The sequence below is a fragment of the Anomaloglossus baeobatrachus genome, unplaced genomic scaffold (assembly GCF_048569485.1).
Source record: "Anomaloglossus baeobatrachus isolate aAnoBae1 unplaced genomic scaffold, aAnoBae1.hap1 Scaffold_2978, whole genome shotgun sequence".
NCBI lineage: Eukaryota > Metazoa > Chordata > Amphibia > Anura > Aromobatidae > Anomaloglossus > Anomaloglossus baeobatrachus.
Window position 1 is genome coordinate 83,985 of NW_027442413.1, and position 19,230 is coordinate 103,214.

Here is a 19,230-nt window from a genome sequence, read left to right on the forward strand (position 1 = left end):
CTGCCACCCTTTGCCATCCTTACCCGTAGAAAGCCCTTTCATCATCCCCAAACCCTAATCTTTTCCCTTTCCTTCCCAGCCCCCAAACCCTGCCCTCTGTACCTTTCTCACCACCCGCTTCCCTTCTCCTGTCATCCCCCTACCACCCGGGAAAAAAAGAGATTGCCCCCTCCTTCCACTAGCCCACCCTCCCACCCAAAGAACAACTTCTTCTGCGCAGCTTGTTTTCTAGGCAGCAGCGCTATTGTGATGTCATCGGGGGGCATTGTGACAAGCCGCCAGTGTTCCGTCTCTTCATGTTGTGCACAGTTCAAACGGAAAATACATCAACAGGCAGACTACAGAAAAGCTTACTATCAAAGGTTAGAGGGGGGCTTTCTCAGAGGGCTTTTTACAGTTTTTCTATTCCCAATTAGCCGTTTAAGTGTACTTATTGAAAGTAGTAATTCTTTCATAGGCCGCCCTTTCTTAGTATTTGACGTTCCTTATATTGCGGTATGAGGCTTCGCAGTAGGTTGCAAACATTCATCACCCATGACTGTCCCCAATTGAGCTCAGAAGCTCAATGTCTATCATGACCTCTCTTTTAGAATGTCCAAGAGCAAGCAAACTATTCCTCCAGGAGAGGGCGCCAACAGACTACTAAAGAGATCATCATTACTCAAAGAAAACCCCAAAAACCAATGCATGATAGGAATAAACAGGTAACTTTCTTTGGAGTGGAAGCGGAGAGATCGCACCAGATGCCAATTCTAGATGTTATCACACCTGTGGTCACTGCAGCAGCAGGTGAATCCACTTTGTCCAAAAGGGATCTATTCCATTCAATTGCAAATGATCTAGATAAGACAGAGAACTGCAGCACGGGGACATAGCCGAGTTGGTCAGGTTGAGTGGTGATGAGTTTGCTATTTGGATGAATAAAGAAAGTCAAAAGTGTGAAAGATAAAAAACAAAAGGAGGAAGTGTGAAAAGTGAATGGGCCAAATTGAGGTGCATATGAAGACGTATGCTTTCTTCCAATTCATTAAATCGGGCTAATATGAATCAGGTGAATTGAGTTCTGCTTTTGGAAACTGGGTTAAGAAGGGGTGCACCGTTCCTGGAGGTACTGCAATACCAGGTCAATGCGTGGAGTGGACAGAGCAAGCTCTTTTTCCATCTCCCTGTTCTAAAAATCCATTTAATATATGGTCCCCAGATAGGGGACGTATCAGATATTAAACTGATAAGAACAGATACTACACTTGATCTTAGCCAAAAGGCCGAGAAGCGATAACCAGAATTGGTTTGGGCCTCGAGTGGCACCCTGGCCTATGCCGGACACATCTTAGGGAGAGAGAGCGAGAGGGAGACAAACCCACGCCTACACAAGACATTTTGTCACCCAAGCCAACCCTTGAAAAGGCTGCTTTGCAGAGCCAAAACAAGAAGAATGGTGCGTTTTGCAGCCGCCGCCCACTGCAATGAATCTGAATAACTCCTCCTTTAGGGCGCAAGCAACTCCCCTCCCCCTTGCAGTCTTTCCAATTCACGATACAAAAAGACGGACAGGACAGGTTGCCTGACTTTCCGTCACTGCCACCCTTTGCCATCCTTACCCGTAGAAAGCCCTTTCATCATCCCCAAACCCTAATCTTTTCCCTTTCCTTCCCAGCCCCCAAACCCTGCCCTCTGTACCTTTCTCACCACCCGCTTCCCTTCTCCTGTCATCCCCCTACCACCCGGGAAAAAAAGAGATTGCCCCCTCCTTCCACTAGCCCACCCTCCCACCCAAAGAACAACTTCTTCTGCGCAGCTTGTTTTCTAGGCAGCAGCGCTATTGTGATGTCATCGGGGGGCATTGTGACAAGCCGCCAGTGTTCCGTCTCTTCATGTTGTGCACAGTTCAAACGGAAAATACATCAACAGGCAGACTACAGAAAAGCTTACTATCAAAGGTTAGAGGGGGGCTTTCTCAGAGGGCTTTTTACAGTTTTTCTATTCCCAATTAGCCGTTTAAGTGTACTTATTGAAAGTAGTAATTCTTTCATAGGCCGCCCTTTCTTAGTATTTGACGTTCCTTATATTGCGGTATGAGGCTTCGCAGTAGGTTGCAAACATTCATCACCCATGACTGTCCCCAATTGAGCTCAGAAGCTCAATGTCTATCATGACCTCTCTTTTAGAATGTCCAAGAGCAAGCAAACTATTCCTCCAGGAGAGGGCGCCAACAGACTACTAAAGAGATCATCATTACTCAAAGAAAACCCCAAAAACCAATGCATGATAGGAATAAACAGGTAACTTTCTTTGGAGTGGAAGCGGAGAGATCGCACCAGATGCCAATTCTAGATGTTATCACACCTGTGGTCACTGCAGCAGCAGGTGAATCCACTTTGTCCAAAAGGGATCTATTCCATTCAATTGCAAATGATCTAGATAAGACAGAGAACTGCAGCACGGGGACATAGCCGAGTTGGTCAGGTTGAGTGGTGATGAGTTTGCTATTTGGATGAATAAAGAAAGTCAAAAGTGTGAAAGATAAAAAACAAAAGGAGGAAGTGTGAAAAGTGAATGGGCCAAATTGAGGTGCATATGAAGACGTATGCTTTCTTCCAATTCATTAAATCGGGCTAATATGAATCAGGTGAATTGAGTTCTGCTTTTGGAAACTGGGTTAAGAAGGGGTGCACCGTTCCTGGAGGTACTGCAATACCAGGTCAATGCGTGGAGTGGACAGAGCAAGCTCTTTTTCCATCTCCCTGTTCTAAAAATCCATTTAATATATGGTCCCCAGATAGGGGACGTATCAGATATTAAACTGATAAGAACAGATACTACACTTGATCTTAGCCAAAAGGCCGAGAAGCGATAACCAGAATTGGTTTGGGCCTCGAGTGGCACCCTGGCCTATGCCGGACACATCTTAGGGAGAGAGAGCGAGAGGGAGACAAACCCACGCCTACACAAGACATTTTGTCACCCAAGCCAACCCTTGAAAAGGCTGCTTTGCAGAGCCAAAACAAGAAGAATGGTGCGTTTTGCAGCCGCCGCCCACTGCAATGAATCTGAATAACTCCTCCTTTAGGGCGCAAGCAACTCCCCTCCCCCTTGCAGTCTTTCCAATTCACGATACAAAAAGACGGACAGGACAGGTTGCCTGACTTTCCGTCACTGCCACCCTTTGCCATCCTTACCCGTAGAAAGCCCTTTCATCATCCCCAAACCCTAATCTTTTCCCTTTCCTTCCCAGCCCCCAAACCCTGCCCTCTGTACCTTTCTCACCACCCGCTTCCCTTCTCCTGTCATCCCCCTACCACCCGGGAAAAAAAGAGATTGCCCCCTCCTTCCACTAGCCCACCCTCCCACCCAAAGAACAACTTCTTCTGCGCAGCTTGTTTTCTAGGCAGCAGCGCTATTGTGATGTCATCGGGGGGCATTGTGACAAGCCGCCAGTGTTCCATCTCTTCATGTTGTGCACAGTTCAAACGGAAAATACATCAACAGGCAGACTACAGAAAAGCTTACTATCAAAGGTTAGAGGGGGGCTTTCTCAGAGGGCTTTTTACAGTTTTTCTATTCCCAATTAGCCGTTTAAGTGTACTTATTGAAAGTAGTAATTCTTTCATAGGCCGCCCTTTCTTAGTATTTGACGTTCCTTATATTGCGGTATGAGGCTTCGCAGTAGGTTGCAAACATTCATCACCCATGACTGTCCCCAATTGAGCTCAGAAGCTCAATGTCTATCATGACCTCTCTTTTAGAATGTCCAAGAGCAAGCAAACTATTCCTCCAGGAGAGGGCGCCAACAGACTACTAAAGAGATCATCATTACTCAAAGAAAACCCCAAAAACCAATGCATGATAGGAATAAACAGGTAACTTTCTTTGGAGTGGAAGCGGAGAGATCGCACCAGATGCCAATTCTAGATGTTATCACACCTGTGGTCACTGCAGCAGCAGGTGAATCCACTTTGTCCAAAAGGGATCTATTCCATTCAATTGCAAATGATCTAGATAAGACAGAGAACTGCAGCACGGGGACATAGCCGAGTTGGTCAGGTTGAGTGGTGATGAGTTTGCTATTTGGATGAATAAAGAAAGTCAAAAGTGTGAAAGATAAAAAACAAAAGGAGGAAGTGTGAAAAGTGAATGGGCCAAATTGAGGTGCATATGAAGACGTATGCTTTCTTCCAATTCATTAAATCGGGCTAATATGAATCAGGTGAATTGAGTTCTGCTTTTGGAAACTGGGTTAAGAAGGGGTGCACCGTTCCTGGAGGTACTGCAATACCAGGTCAATGCGTGGAGTGGACAGAGCAAGCTCTTTTTCCATCTCCCTGTTCTAAAAATCCATTTAATATATGGTCCCCAGATAGGGGACGTATCAGATATTAAACTGATAAGAACAGATACTACACTTGATCTTAGCCAAAAGGCCGAGAAGCGATAACCAGAATTGGTTTGGGCCTCGAGTGGCACCCTGGCCTATGCCGGACACATCTTAGGGAGAGAGAGCGAGAGGGAGACAAACCCACGCCTACACAAGACATTTTGTCACCCAAGCCAACCCTTGAAAAGGCTGCTTTGCAGAGCCAAAACAAGAAGAATGGTGCGTTTTGCAGCCGCCGCCCACTGCAATGAATCTGAATAACTCCTCCTTTAGGGCGCAAGCAACTCCCCTCCCCCTTGCAGTCTTTCCAATTCACGATACAAAAAGACGGACAGGACAGGTTGCCTGACTTTCCGTCACTGCCACCCTTTGCCATCCTTACCCGTAGAAAGCCCTTTCATCATCCCCAAACCCTAATCTTTTCCCTTTCCTTCCCAGCCCCCAAACCCTGCCCTCTGTACCTTTCTCACCACCCGCTTCCCTTCTCCTGTCATCCCCCTACCACCCGGGAAAAAAAGAGATTGCCCCCTCCTTCCACTAGCCCACCCTCCCACCCAAAGAACAACTTCTTCTGCGCAGCTTGTTTTCTAGGCAGCAGCGCTATTGTGATGTCATCGGGGGGCATTGTGACAAGCCGCCAGTGTTCCGTCTCTTCATGTTGTGCACAGTTCAAACGGAAAATACATCAACAGGCAGACTACAGAAAAGCTTACTATCAAAGGTTAGAGGGGGGCTTTCTCAGAGGGCTTTTTACAGTTTTTCTATTCCCAATTAGCCGTTTAAGTGTACTTATTGAAAGTAGTAATTCTTTCATAGGCCGCCCTTTCTTAGTATTTGACGTTCCTTATATTGCGGTATGAGGCTTCGCAGTAGGTTGCAAACATTCATCACCCATGACTGTCCCCAATTGAGCTCAGAAGCTCAATGTCTATCATGACCTCTCTTTTAGAATGTCCAAGAGCAAGCAAACTATTCCTCCAGGAGAGGGCGCCAACAGACTACTAAAGAGATCATCATTACTCAAAGAAAACCCCAAAAACCAATGCATGATAGGAATAAACAGGTAACTTTCTTTGGAGTGGAAGCGGAGAGATCGCACCAGATGCCAATTCTAGATGTTATCACACCTGTGGTCACTGCAGCAGCAGGTGAATCCACTTTGTCCAAAAGGGATCTATTCCATTCAATTGCAAATGATCTAGATAAGACAGAGAACTGCAGCACGGGGACATAGCCGAGTTGGTCAGGTTGAGTGGTGATGAGTTTGCTATTTGGATGAATAAAGAAAGTCAAAAGTGTGAAAGATAAAAAACAAAAGGAGGAAGTGTGAAAAGTGAATGGGCCAAATTGAGGTGCATATGAAGACGTATGCTTTCTTCCAATTCATTAAATCGGGCTAATATGAATCAGGTGAATTGAGTTCTGCTTTTGGAAACTGGGTTAAGAAGGGGTGCACCGTTCCTGGAGGTACTGCAATACCAGGTCAATGCGTGGAGTGGACAGAGCAAGCTCTTTTTCCATCTCCCTGTTCTAAAAATCCATTTAATATATGGTCCCCAGATAGGGGACGTATCAGATATTAAACTGATAAGAACAGATACTACACTTGATCTTAGCCAAAAGGCCGAGAAGCGATAACCAGAATTGGTTTGGGCCTCGAGTGGCACCCTGGCCTATGCCGGACACATCTTAGGGAGAGAGAGCGAGAGGGAGACAAACCCACGCCTACACAAGACATTTTGTCACCCAAGCCAACCCTTGAAAAGGCTGCTTTGCAGAGCCAAAACAAGAAGAATGGTGCGTTTTGCAGCCGCCGCCCACTGCAATGAATCTGAATAACTCCTCCTTTAGGGCGCAAGCAACTCCCCTCCCCCTTGCAGTCTTTCCAATTCACGATACAAAAAGACGGACAGGACAGGTTGCCTGACTTTCCGTCACTGCCACCCTTTGCCATCCTTACCCGTAGAAAGCCCTTTCATCATCCCCAAACCCTAATCTTTTCCCTTTCCTTCCCAGCCCCCAAACCCTGCCCTCTGTACCTTTCTCACCACCCGCTTCCCTTCTCCTGTCATCCCCCTACCACCCGGGAAAAAAAGAGATTGCCCCCTCCTTCCACTAGCCCACCCTCCCACCCAAAGAACAACTTCTTCTGCGCAGCTTGTTTTCTAGGCAGCAGCGCTATTGTGATGTCATCGGGGGGCATTGTGACAAGCCGCCAGTGTTCCGTCTCTTCATGTTGTGCACAGTTCAAACGGAAAATACATCAACAGGCAGACTACAGAAAAGCTTACTATCAAAGGTTAGAGGGGGGCTTTCTCAGAGGGCTTTTTACAGTTTTTCTATTCCCAATTAGCCGTTTAAGTGTACTTATTGAAAGTAGTAATTCTTTCATAGGCCGCCCTTTCTTAGTATTTGACGTTCCTTATATTGCGGTATGAGGCTTCGCAGTAGGTTGCAAACATTCATCACCCATGACTGTCCCCAATTGAGCTCAGAAGCTCAATGTCTATCATGACCTCTCTTTTAGAATGTCCAAGAGCAAGCAAACTATTCCTCCAGGAGAGGGCGCCAACAGACTACTAAAGAGATCATCATTACTCAAAGAAAACCCCAAAAACCAATGCATGATAGGAATAAACAGGTAACTTTCTTTGGAGTGGAAGCGGAGAGATCGCACCAGATGCCAATTCTAGATGTTATCACACCTGTGGTCACTGCAGCAGCAGGTGAATCCACTTTGTCCAAAAGGGATCTATTCCATTCAATTGCAAATGATCTAGATAAGACAGAGAACTGCAGCACGGGGACATAGCCGAGTTGGTCAGGTTGAGTGGTGATGAGTTTGCTATTTGGATGAATAAAGAAAGTCAAAAGTGTGAAAGATAAAAAACAAAAGGAGGAAGTGTGAAAAGTGAATGGGCCAAATTGAGGTGCATATGAAGACGTATGCTTTCTTCCAATTCATTAAATCGGGCTAATATGAATCAGGTGAATTGAGTTCTGCTTTTGGAAACTGGGTTAAGAAGGGGTGCACCGTTCCTGGAGGTACTGCAATACCAGGTCAATGCGTGGAGTGGACAGAGCAAGCTCTTTTTCCATCTCCCTGTTCTAAAAATCCATTTAATATATGGTCCCCAGATAGGGGACGTATCAGATATTAAACTGATAAGAACAGATACTACACTTGATCTTAGCCAAAAGGCCGAGAAGCGATAACCAGAATTGGTTTGGGCCTCGAGTGGCACCCTGGCCTATGCCGGACACATCTTAGGGAGAGAGAGCGAGAGGGAGACAAACCCACGCCTACACAAGACATTTTGTCACCCAAGCCAACCCTTGAAAAGGCTGCTTTGCAGAGCCAAAACAAGAAGAATGGTGCGTTTTGCAGCCGCCGCCCACTGCAATGAATCTGAATAACTCCTCCTTTAGGGCGCAAGCAACTCCCCTCCCCCTTGCAGTCTTTCCAATTCACGATACAAAAAGACGGACAGGACAGGTTGCCTGACTTTCCGTCACTGCCACCCTTTGCCATCCTTACCCGTAGAAAGCCCTTTCATCATCCCCAAACCCTAATCTTTTCCCTTTCCTTCCCAGCCCCCAAACCCTGCCCTCTGTACCTTTCTCACCACCCGCTTCCCTTCTCCTGTCATCCCCCTACCACCCGGGAAAAAAAGAGATTGCCCCCTCCTTCCACTAGCCCACCCTCCCACCCAAAGAACAACTTCTTCTGCGCAGCTTGTTTTCTAGGCAGCAGCGCTATTGTGATGTCATCGGGGGGCATTGTGACAAGCCGCCAGTGTTCCGTCTCTTCATGTTGTGCACAGTTCAAACGGAAAATACATCAACAGGCAGACTACAGAAAAGCTTACTATCAAAGGTTAGAGGGGGGCTTTCTCAGAGGGCTTTTTACAGTTTTTCTATTCCCAATTAGCCGTTTAAGTGTACTTATTGAAAGTAGTAATTCTTTCATAGGCCGCCCTTTCTTAGTATTTGACGTTCCTTATATTGCGGTATGAGGCTTCGCAGTAGGTTGCAAACATTCATCACCCATGACTGTCCCCAATTGAGCTCAGAAGCTCAATGTCTATCATGACCTCTCTTTTAGAATGTCCAAGAGCAAGCAAACTATTCCTCCAGGAGAGGGCGCCAACAGACTACTAAAGAGATCATCATTACTCAAAGAAAACCCCAAAAACCAATGCATGATAGGAATAAACAGGTAACTTTCTTTGGAGTGGAAGCGGAGAGATCGCACCAGATGCCAATTCTAGATGTTATCACACCTGTGGTCACTGCAGCAGCAGGTGAATCCACTTTGTCCAAAAGGGATCTATTCCATTCAATTGCAAATGATCTAGATAAGACAGAGAACTGCAGCACGGGGACATAGCCGAGTTGGTCAGGTTGAGTGGTGATGAGTTTGCTATTTGGATGAATAAAGAAAGTCAAAAGTGTGAAAGATAAAAAACAAAAGGAGGAAGTGTGAAAAGTGAATGGGCCAAATTGAGGTGCATATGAAGACGTATGCTTTCTTCCAATTCATTAAATCGGGCTAATATGAATCAGGTGAATTGAGTTCTGCTTTTGGAAACTGGGTTAAGAAGGGGTGCACCGTTCCTGGAGGTACTGCAATACCAGGTCAATGCGTGGAGTGGACAGAGCAAGCTCTTTTTCCATCTCCCTGTTCTAAAAATCCATTTAATATATGGTCCCCAGATAGGGGACGTATCAGATATTAAACTGATAAGAACAGATACTACACTTGATCTTAGCCAAAAGGCCGAGAAGCGATAACCAGAATTGGTTTGGGCCTCGAGTGGCACCCTGGCCTATGCCGGACACATCTTAGGGAGAGAGAGCGAGAGGGAGACAAACCCACGCCTACACAAGACATTTTGTCACCCAAGCCAACCCTTGAAAAGGCTGCTTTGCAGAGCCAAAACAAGAAGAATGGTGCGTTTTGCAGCCGCCGCCCACTGCAATGAATCTGAATAACTCCTCCTTTAGGGCGCAAGCAACTCCCCTCCCCCTTGCAGTCTTTCCAATTCACGATACAAAAAGACGGACAGGACAGGTTGCCTGACTTTCCGTCACTGCCACCCTTTGCCATCCTTACCCGTAGAAAGCCCTTTCATCATCCCCAAACCCTAATCTTTTCCCTTTCCTTCCCAGCCCCCAAACCCTGCCCTCTGTACCTTTCTCACCACCCGCTTCCCTTCTCCTGTCATCCCCCTACCACCCGGGAAAAAAAGAGATTGCCCCCTCCTTCCACTAGCCCACCCTCCCACCCAAAGAACAACTTCTTCTGCGCAGCTTGTTTTCTAGGCAGCAGCGCTATTGTGATGTCATCGGGGGGCATTGTGACAAGCCGCCAGTGTTCCGTCTCTTCATGTTGTGCACAGTTCAAACGGAAAATACATCAACAGGCAGACTACAGAAAAGCTTACTATCAAAGGTTAGAGGGGGGCTTTCTCAGAGGGCTTTTTACAGTTTTTCTATTCCCAATTAGCCGTTTAAGTGTACTTATTGAAAGTAGTAATTCTTTCATAGGCCGCCCTTTCTTAGTATTTGACGTTCCTTATATTGCGGTATGAGGCTTCGCAGTAGGTTGCAAACATTCATCACCCATGACTGTCCCCAATTGAGCTCAGAAGCTCAATGTCTATCATGACCTCTCTTTTAGAATGTCCAAGAGCAAGCAAACTATTCCTCCAGGAGAGGGCGCCAACAGACTACTAAAGAGATCATCATTACTCAAAGAAAACCCCAAAAACCAATGCATGATAGGAATAAACAGGTAACTTTCTTTGGAGTGGAAGCGGAGAGATCGCACCAGATGCCAATTCTAGATGTTATCACACCTGTGGTCACTGCAGCAGCAGGTGAATCCACTTTGTCCAAAAGGGATCTATTCCATTCAATTGCAAATGATCTAGATAAGACAGAGAACTGCAGCACGGGGACATAGCCGAGTTGGTCAGGTTGAGTGGTGATGAGTTTGCTATTTGGATGAATAAAGAAAGTCAAAAGTGTGAAAGATAAAAAACAAAAGGAGGAAGTGTGAAAAGTGAATGGGCCAAATTGAGGTGCATATGAAGACGTATGCTTTCTTCCAATTCATTAAATCGGGCTAATATGAATCAGGTGAATTGAGTTCTGCTTTTGGAAACTGGGTTAAGAAGGGGTGCACCGTTCCTGGAGGTACTGCAATACCAGGTCAATGCGTATCTTGGCTCTTTTTTTGTGGTGTTTTTTTGATATAGTTCTTTGTGGTTTTTCTAACTAATTCAGTGTAGGGACTCGCAAGTGTGAGAATCCTTGACGAACGGATTGCGAGCTTACATATTTTGGGCCAAAATATAAACTAATATCTCACTATTTGAGGTATGGCACATTTTATCCATTTTTGCAGGATGTGTGTGGACCTTTTGAATTCAGGTGGTTAAATGGTGAGCCTGTCATGTGTTATGTACTCATAGTGCTAACTAACCCGCCTGGACCTGGTGTTGTGCGTCATTTATAGGCCTTAATTCAGACACTGTGCGTCTCGTGTATCCGTGCGAGATGCACCTATATAGTGCTGTTTTGCCCGCCTGACCTGGGTTTCTGGCGTCATTTATAGGTTACAGTTCAGACACTGTGCATTTCACTCATTATATGATGGGCTCCCAGTGCAAGCCTTATTAGTGTGCATGTCTTATGCTAAGCAACCACCCCTCCCCCCTAGTGTGGAGGTTGAGTGGCTGTGACATCAGCATCTTGCACCTCGGCTGCAGCCATCTTTATGGAGAGGGCGCCAACAGACTACTAAAGAGATCATCATTACTCAAAGAAAACCCCAAAAACCAATGCATGATAGGAATAAACAGGTAACTTTCTTTGGAGTGGAAGCGGAGAGATCGCACCAGATGCCAATTCTAGATGTTATCACACCTGTGGTCACTGCAGCAGCAGGTGAATCCACTTTGTCCAAAAGGGATCTATTCCATTCAATTGCAAATGATCTAGATAAGACAGAGAACTGCAGCACGGGGACATAGCCGAGTTGGTCAGGTTGAGTGGTGATGAGTTTGCTATTTGGATGAATAAAGAAAGTCAAAAGTGTGAAAGATAAAAAACAAAAGGAGGAAGTGTGAAAAGTGAATGGGCCAAATTGAGGTGCATATGAAGACGTATGCTTTCTTCCAATTCATTAAATCGGGCTAATATGAATCAGGTGAATTGAGTTCTGCTTTTGGAAACTGGGTTAAGAAGGGGTGCACCGTTCCTGGAGGTACTGCAATACCAGGTCAATGCGTGGAGTGGACAGAGCAAGCTCTTTTTCCATCTCCCTGTTCTAAAAATCCATTTAATATATGGTCCCCAGATAGGGGACGTATCAGATATTAAACTGATAAGAACAGATACTACACTTGATCTTAGCCAAAAGGCCGAGAAGCGATAACCAGAATTGGTTTGGGCCTCGAGTGGCACCCTGGCCTATGCCGGACACATCTTAGGGAGAGAGAGCGAGAGGGAGACAAACCCACGCCTACACAAGACATTTTGTCACCCAAGCCAACCCTTGAAAAGGCTGCTTTGCAGAGCCAAAACAAGAAGAATGGTGCGTTTTGCAGCCGCCGCCCACTGCAATGAATCTGAATAACTCCTCCTTTAGGGCGCAAGCAACTCCCCTCCCCCTTGCAGTCTTTCCAATTCACGATACAAAAAGACGGACAGGACAGGTTGCCTGACTTTCCGTCACTGCCACCCTTTGCCATCCTTACCCGTAGAAAGCCCTTTCATCATCCCCAAACCCTAATCTTTTCCCTTTCCTTCCCAGCCCCCAAACCCTGCCCTCTGTACCTTTCTCACCACCCGCTTCCCTTCTCCTGTCATCCCCCTACCACCCGGGAAAAAAAGAGATTGCCCCCTCCTTCCACTAGCCCACCCTCCCACCCAAAGAACAACTTCTTCTGCGCAGCTTGTTTTCTAGGCAGCAGCGCTATTGTGATGTCATCGGGGGGCATTGTGACAAGCCGCCAGTGTTCCGTCTCTTCATGTTGTGCACAGTTCAAACGGAAAATACATCAACAGGCAGACTACAGAAAAGCTTACTATCAAAGGTTAGAGGGGGGCTTTCTCAGAGGGCTTTTTACAGTTTTTCTATTCCCAATTAGCCGTTTAAGTGTACTTATTGAAAGTAGTAATTCTTTCATAGGCCGCCCTTTCTTAGTATTTGACGTTCCTTATATTGCGGTATGAGGCTTCGCAGTAGGTTGCAAACATTCATCACCCATGACTGTCCCCAATTGAGCTCAGAAGCTCAATGTCTATCATGACCTCTCTTTTAGAATGTCCAAGAGCAAGCAAACTATTCCTCCAGGAGAGGGCGCCAACAGACTACTAAAGAGATCATCATTACTCAAAGAAAACCCCAAAAACCAATGCATGATAGGAATAAACAGGTAACTTTCTTTGGAGTGGAAGCGGAGAGATCGCACCAGATGCCAATTCTAGATGTTATCACACCTGTGGTCACTGCAGCAGCAGGTGAATCCACTTTGTCCAAAAGGGATCTATTCCATTCAATTGCAAATGATCTAGATAAGACAGAGAACTGCAGCACGGGGACATAGCCGAGTTGGTCAGGTTGAGTGGTGATGAGTTTGCTATTTGGATGAATAAAGAAAGTCAAAAGTGTGAAAGATAAAAAACAAAAGGAGGAAGTGTGAAAAGTGAATGGGCCAAATTGAGGTGCATATGAAGACGTATGCTTTCTTCCAATTCATTAAATCGGGCTAATATGAATCAGGTGAATTGAGTTCTGCTTTTGGAAACTGGGTTAAGAAGGGGTGCACCGTTCCTGGAGGTACTGCAATACCAGGTCAATGCGTGGAGTGGACAGAGCAAGCTCTTTTTCCATCTCCCTGTTCTAAAAATCCATTTAATATATGGTCCCCAGATAGGGGACGTATCAGATATTAAACTGATAAGAACAGATACTACACTTGATCTTAGCCAAAAGGCCGAGAAGCGATAACCAGAATTGGTTTGGGCCTCGAGTGGCACCCTGGCCTATGCCGGACACATCTTAGGGAGAGAGAGCGAGAGGGAGACAAACCCACGCCTACACAAGACATTTTGTCACCCAAGCCAACCCTTGAAAAGGCTGCTTTGCAGAGCCAAAACAAGAAGAATGGTGCGTTTTGCAGCCGCCGCCCACTGCAATGAATCTGAATAACTCCTCCTTTAGGGCGCAAGCAACTCCCCTCCCCCTTGCAGTCTTTCCAATTCACGATACAAAAAGACGGACAGGACAGGTTGCCTGACTTTCCGTCACTGCCACCCTTTGCCATCCTTACCCGTAGAAAGCCCTTTCATCATCCCCAAACCCTAATCTTTTCCCTTTCCTTCCCAGCCCCCAAACCCTGCCCTCTGTACCTTTCTCACCACCCGCTTCCCTTCTCCTGTCATCCCCCTACCACCCGGGAAAAAAAGAGATTGCCCCCTCCTTCCACTAGCCCACCCTCCCACCCAAAGAACAACTTCTTCTGCGCAGCTTGTTTTCTAGGCAGCAGCGCTATTGTGATGTCATCGGGGGGCATTGTGACAAGCCGCCAGTGTTCCGTCTCTTCATGTTGTGCACAGTTCAAACGGAAAATACATCAACAGGCAGACTACAGAAAAGCTTACTATCAAAGGTTAGAGGGGGGCTTTCTCAGAGGGCTTTTTACAGTTTTTCTATTCCCAATTAGCCGTTTAAGTGTACTTATTGAAAGTAGTAATTCTTTCATAGGCCGCCCTTTCTTAGTATTTGACGTTCCTTATATTGCGGTATGAGGCTTCGCAGTAGGTTGCAAACATTCATCACCCATGACTGTCCCCAATTGAGCTCAGAAGCTCAATGTCTATCATGACCTCTCTTTTAGAATGTCCAAGAGCAAGCAAACTATTCCTCCAGGAGAGGGCGCCAACAGACTACTAAAGAGATCATCATTACTCAAAGAAAACCCCAAAAACCAATGCATGATAGGAATAAACAGGTAACTTTCTTTGGAGTGGAAGCGGAGAGATCGCACCAGATGCCAATTCTAGATGTTATCACACCTGTGGTCACTGCAGCAGCAGGTGAATCCACTTTGTCCAAAAGGGATCTATTCCATTCAATTGCAAATGATCTAGATAAGACAGAGAACTGCAGCACGGGGACATAGCCGAGTTGGTCAGGTTGAGTGGTGATGAGTTTGCTATTTGGATGAATAAAGAAAGTCAAAAGTGTGAAAGATAAAAAACAAAAGGAGGAAGTGTGAAAAGTGAATGGGCCAAATTGAGGTGCATATGAAGACGTATGCTTTCTTCCAATTCATTAAATCGGGCTAATATGAATCAGGTGAATTGAGTTCTGCTTTTGGAAACTGGGTTAAGAAGGGGTGCACCGTTCCTGGAGGTACTGCAATACCAGGTCAATGCGTGGAGTGGACAGAGCAAGCTCTTTTTCCATCTCCCTGTTCTAAAAATCCATTTAATATATGGTCCCCAGATAGGGGACGTATCAGATATTAAACTGATAAGAACAGATACTACACTTGATCTTAGCCAAAAGGCCGAGAAGCGATAACCAGAATTGGTTTGGGCCTCGAGTGGCACCCTGGCCTATGCCGGACACATCTTAGGGAGAGAGAGCGAGAGGGAGACAAACCCACGCCTACACAAGACATTTTGTCACCCAAGCCAACCCTTGAAAAGGCTGCTTTGCAGAGCCAAAACAAGAAGAATGGTGCGTTTTGCAGCCGCCGCCCACTGCAATGAATCTGAATAACTCCTCCTTTAGGGCGCAAGCAACTCCCCTCCCCCTTGCAGTCTTTCCAATTCACGATACAAAAAGACGGACAGGACAGGTTGCCTGACTTTCCGTCACTGCCACCCTTTGCCATCCTTACCCGTAGAAAGCCCTTTCATCATCCCCAAACCCTAATCTTTTCCCTTTCCTTCCCAGCCCCCAAACCCTGCCCTCTGTACCTTTCTCACCACCCGCTTCCCTTCTCCTGTCATCCCCCTACCACCCGGGAAAAAAAGAGATTGCCCCCTCCTTCCACTAGCCCACCCTCCCACCCAAAGAACAACTTCTTCTGCGCAGCTTGTTTTCTAGGCAGCAGCGCTATTGTGATGTCATCGGGGGGCATTGTGACAAGCCGCCAGTGTTCCGTCTCTTCATGTTGTGCACAGTTCAAACGGAAAATACATCAACAGGCAGACTACAGAAAAGCTTACTATCAAAGGTTAGAGGGGGGCTTTCTCAGAGGGCTTTTTACAGTTTTTCTATTCCCAATTAGCCGTTTAAGTGTACTTATTGAAAGTAGTAATTCTTTCATAGGCCGCCCTTTCTTAGTATTTGACGTTCCTTATATTGCGGTATGAGGCTTCGCAGTAGGTTGCAAACATTCATCACCCATGACTGTCCCCAATTGAGCTCAGAAGCTCAATGTCTATCATGACCTCTCTTTTAGAATGTCCAAGAGCAAGCAAACTATTCCTCCAGGAGAGGGCGCCAACAGACTACTAAAGAGATCATCATTACTCAAAGAAAACCCCAAAAACCAATGCATGATAGGAATAAACAGGTAACTTTCTTTGGAGTGGAAGCGGAGAGATCGCACCAGATGCCAATTCTAGATGTTATCACACCTGTGGTCACTGCAGCAGCAGGTGAATCCACTTTGTCCAAAAGGGATCTATTCCATTCAATTGCAAATGATCTAGATAAGACAGAGAACTGCAGCACGGGGACATAGCCGAGTTGGTCAGGTTGAGTGGTGATGAGTTTGCTATTTGGATGAATAAAGAAAGTCAAAAGTGTGAAAGATAAAAAACAAAAGGAGGAAGTGTGAAAAGTGAATGGGCCAAATTGAGGTGCATATGAAGACGTATGCTTTCTTCCAATTCATTAAATCGGGCTAATATGAATCAGGTGAATTGAGTTCTGCTTTTGGAAACTGGGTTAAGAAGGGGTGCACCGTTCCTGGAGGTACTGCAATACCAGGTCAATGCGTGGAGTGGACAGAGCAAGCTCTTTTTCCATCTCCCTGTTCTAAAAATCCATTTAATATATGGTCCCCAGATAGGGGACGTATCAGATATTAAACTGATAAGAACAGATACTACACTTGATCTTAGCCAAAAGGCCGAGAAGCGATAACCAGAATTGGTTTGGGCCTCGAGTGGCACCCTGGCCTATGCCGGACACATCTTAGGGAGAGAGAGCGAGAGGGAGACAAACCCACGCCTACACAAGACATTTTGTCACCCAAGCCAACCCTTGAAAAGGCTGCTTTGCAGAGCCAAAACAAGAAGAATGGTGCGTTTTGCAGCCGCCGCCCACTGCAATGAATCTGAATAACTCCTCCTTTAGGGCGCAAGCAACTCCCCTCCCCCTTGCAGTCTTTCCAATTCACGATACAAAAAGACGGACAGGACAGGTTGCCTGACTTTCCGTCACTGCCACCCTTTGCCATCCTTACCCGTAGAAAGCCCTTTCATCATCCCCAAACCCTAATCTTTTCCCTTTCCTTCCCAGCCCCCAAACCCTGCCCTCTGTACCTTTCTCACCACCCGCTTCCCTTCTCCTGTCATCCCCCTACCACCCGGGAAAAAAAGAGATTGCCCCCTCCTTCCACTAGCCCACCCTCCCACCCAAAGAACAACTTCTTCTGCGCAGCTTGTTTTCTAGGCAGCAGCGCTATTGTGATGTCATCGGGGGGCATTGTGACAAGCCGCCAGTGTTCCGTCTCTTCATGTTGTGCACAGTTCAAACGGAAAATACATCAACAGGCAGACTACAGAAAAGCTTACTATCAAAGGTTAGAGGGGGGCTTTCTCAGAGGGCTTTTTACAGTTTTTCTATTCCCAATTAGCCGTTTAAGTGTACTTATTGAAAGTAGTAATTCTTTCATAGGCCGCCCTTTCTTAGTATTTGACGTTCCTTATATTGCGGTATGAGGCTTCGCAGTAGGTTGCAAACATTCATCACCCATGACTGTCCCCAATTGAGCTCAGAAGCTCAATGTCTATCATGACCTCTCTTTTAGAATGTCCAAGAGCAAGCAAACTATTCCTCCAGGAGAGGGCGCCAACAGACTACTAAAGAGATCATCATTACTCAAAGAAAACCCCAAAAACCAATGCATGATAGGAATAAACAGGTAACTTTCTTTGGAGTGGAAGCGGAGAGATCGCACCAGATGCCAATTCTAGATGTTATCACACCTGTGGTCACTGCAGCAGCAGGTGAATCCACTTTGTCCAAAAGGGATCTATTCCATTCAATTGCAAATGATCTAGATAAGACAGAGAACTGCAGCACGGGGACATAGCCGAGTTGGTCAGGTTGAGTGGTGATGAGTTTGCTATTTGGATGAATAAAGAAAGTCAAAAGTGTGAAAGATAAAAAACAAAAGGAGGAAGTGTGAAAAGTGAATGGGCCAAATTGAGGTGCATATGAAGACGTATGCTTTCTTCCAATTCATTAAATCGGGCTAATATGAATCAGGTGAATTGAGTTCTGCTTTTGGAAACTGGGTTAAGAAGGGGTGCACCGTTCCTGGAGGTACTGCAATACCAGGTCAATGCGTGGAGTGGACAGAGCAAGCTCTTTTTCCATCTCCCTGTTCTAAAAATCCATTTAATATATGGTCCCCAGATAGGGGACGTATCAGATATTAAACTGATAAGAACAGATACTACACTTGATCTTAGCCAAAAGGCCGAGAAGCGATAACCAGAATTGGTTTGGGCCTCGAGTGGCACCCTGGCCTATGCCGGACACATCTTAGGGAGAGAGAGCGAGAGGGAGACAAACCCACGCCTACACAAGACATTTTGTCACCCAAGCCAACCCTTGAAAAGGCTGCTTTGCAGAGCCAAAACAAGAAGAATGGTGCGTTTTGCAGCCGCCGCCCACTGCAATGAATCTGAATAACTCCTCCTTTAGGGCGCAAGCAACTCCCCTCCCCCTTGCAGTCTTTCCAATTCACGATACAAAAAGACGGACAGGACAGGTTGCCTGACTTTCCGTCACTGCCACCCTTTGCCATCCTTACCCGTAGAAAGCCCTTTCATCATCCCCAAACCCTAATCTTTTCCCTTTCCTTCCCAGCCCCCAAACCCTGCCCTCTGTACCTTTCTCACCACCCGCTTCCCTTCTCCTGTCATCCCCCTACCACCCGGGAAAAAAAGAGATTGCCCCCTCCTTCCACTAGCCCACCCTCCCACCCAAAGAACAACTTCTTCTGCGCAGCTTGTTTTCTAGGCAGCAGCGCTATTGTGATGTCATCGGGGGGCATTGTGACAAGCCGCCAGTGTTCCGTCTCTTCATGTTGTGCACAGTTCAAACGGAAAATACATCAACAGGCAGACTACAGAAAAGCTTACTATCAAAGGTTAGAGGGGGGCTTTCTCAGAGGGCTTTTTACAGTTTTTCTATTCCCAATTAGCCGTTTAAGTGTACTTATTGAAAGTAGTAATTCTTTCATAGGCCGCCCTTTCTTAGTATTTGACGTTCCTTATATTGCGGTATGAGGCTTCGCAGTAGGTTGCAAACATTCATCACCCATGACTGTCCCCAATTGAGCTCAGAAGCTCAATGTCTATCATGACCTCTCTTTTAGAATGTCCAAGAGCAAGCAAACTATTCCTCCAGGAGAGGGCGCCAACAGACTACTAAAGAGATCATCATTACTCAAAGAAAACCCCAAAAACCAATGCATGATAGGAATAAACAGGTAACTTTCTTTGGAGTGGAAGCGGAGAGATCGCACCAGATGCCAATTCTAGATGTTATCACACCTGTGGTCACTGCAGCAGCAGGTGAATCCACT

At 46.2% G+C, this 19,230-nt stretch overlaps 11 non-coding genes across 11 annotated transcripts; all 11 read right to left on the bottom strand.

Moving 5' to 3' along the window:
• Nucleotides 1-1,086: 1,086 nt before the first annotated feature.
• On the bottom strand, nt 1,087-1,277 carry LOC142268009 (U2 spliceosomal RNA). The gene has a single exon (XR_012733800.1). It is a non-coding gene; the product is annotated as a U2 spliceosomal RNA (small nuclear RNA).
• Nucleotides 1,278-2,664: 1,387 nt separating this feature from the next.
• LOC142268010 (U2 spliceosomal RNA) lies at nt 2,665-2,855 on the bottom strand. The gene has a single exon (XR_012733801.1). It is a non-coding gene; the product is annotated as a U2 spliceosomal RNA (small nuclear RNA).
• A 1,387-nt stretch (nt 2,856-4,242) lies between these two features.
• LOC142268012 (U2 spliceosomal RNA) lies at nt 4,243-4,433 on the bottom strand. The gene has a single exon (XR_012733802.1). It is a non-coding gene; the product is annotated as a U2 spliceosomal RNA (small nuclear RNA).
• Nucleotides 4,434-5,820: 1,387 nt separating this feature from the next.
• On the bottom strand, nt 5,821-6,011 carry LOC142268013 (U2 spliceosomal RNA). The gene has a single exon (XR_012733803.1). It is a non-coding gene; the product is annotated as a U2 spliceosomal RNA (small nuclear RNA).
• A 1,387-nt stretch (nt 6,012-7,398) lies between these two features.
• LOC142268014 (U2 spliceosomal RNA) lies at nt 7,399-7,589 on the bottom strand. Its single transcript, XR_012733804.1, has one exon. It is a non-coding gene; the product is annotated as a U2 spliceosomal RNA (small nuclear RNA).
• A 1,387-nt stretch (nt 7,590-8,976) lies between these two features.
• Nucleotides 8,977-9,167, bottom strand: LOC142268015 (U2 spliceosomal RNA). Its single transcript, XR_012733805.1, has one exon. It is a non-coding gene; the product is annotated as a U2 spliceosomal RNA (small nuclear RNA).
• A 2,459-nt stretch (nt 9,168-11,626) lies between these two features.
• LOC142268016 (U2 spliceosomal RNA) lies at nt 11,627-11,817 on the bottom strand. The gene has a single exon (XR_012733806.1). It is a non-coding gene; the product is annotated as a U2 spliceosomal RNA (small nuclear RNA).
• Nucleotides 11,818-13,204: 1,387 nt separating this feature from the next.
• Nucleotides 13,205-13,395, bottom strand: LOC142268018 (U2 spliceosomal RNA). Its single transcript, XR_012733807.1, has one exon. It is a non-coding gene; the product is annotated as a U2 spliceosomal RNA (small nuclear RNA).
• A 1,387-nt stretch (nt 13,396-14,782) lies between these two features.
• On the bottom strand, nt 14,783-14,973 carry LOC142268020 (U2 spliceosomal RNA). Its single transcript, XR_012733809.1, has one exon. It is a non-coding gene; the product is annotated as a U2 spliceosomal RNA (small nuclear RNA).
• A 1,387-nt stretch (nt 14,974-16,360) lies between these two features.
• Nucleotides 16,361-16,551, bottom strand: LOC142268021 (U2 spliceosomal RNA). The gene has a single exon (XR_012733810.1). It is a non-coding gene; the product is annotated as a U2 spliceosomal RNA (small nuclear RNA).
• A 1,387-nt stretch (nt 16,552-17,938) lies between these two features.
• On the bottom strand, nt 17,939-18,129 carry LOC142268022 (U2 spliceosomal RNA). Its single transcript, XR_012733811.1, has one exon. It is a non-coding gene; the product is annotated as a U2 spliceosomal RNA (small nuclear RNA).
• Nucleotides 18,130-19,230: the final 1,101 nt, after the last annotated feature.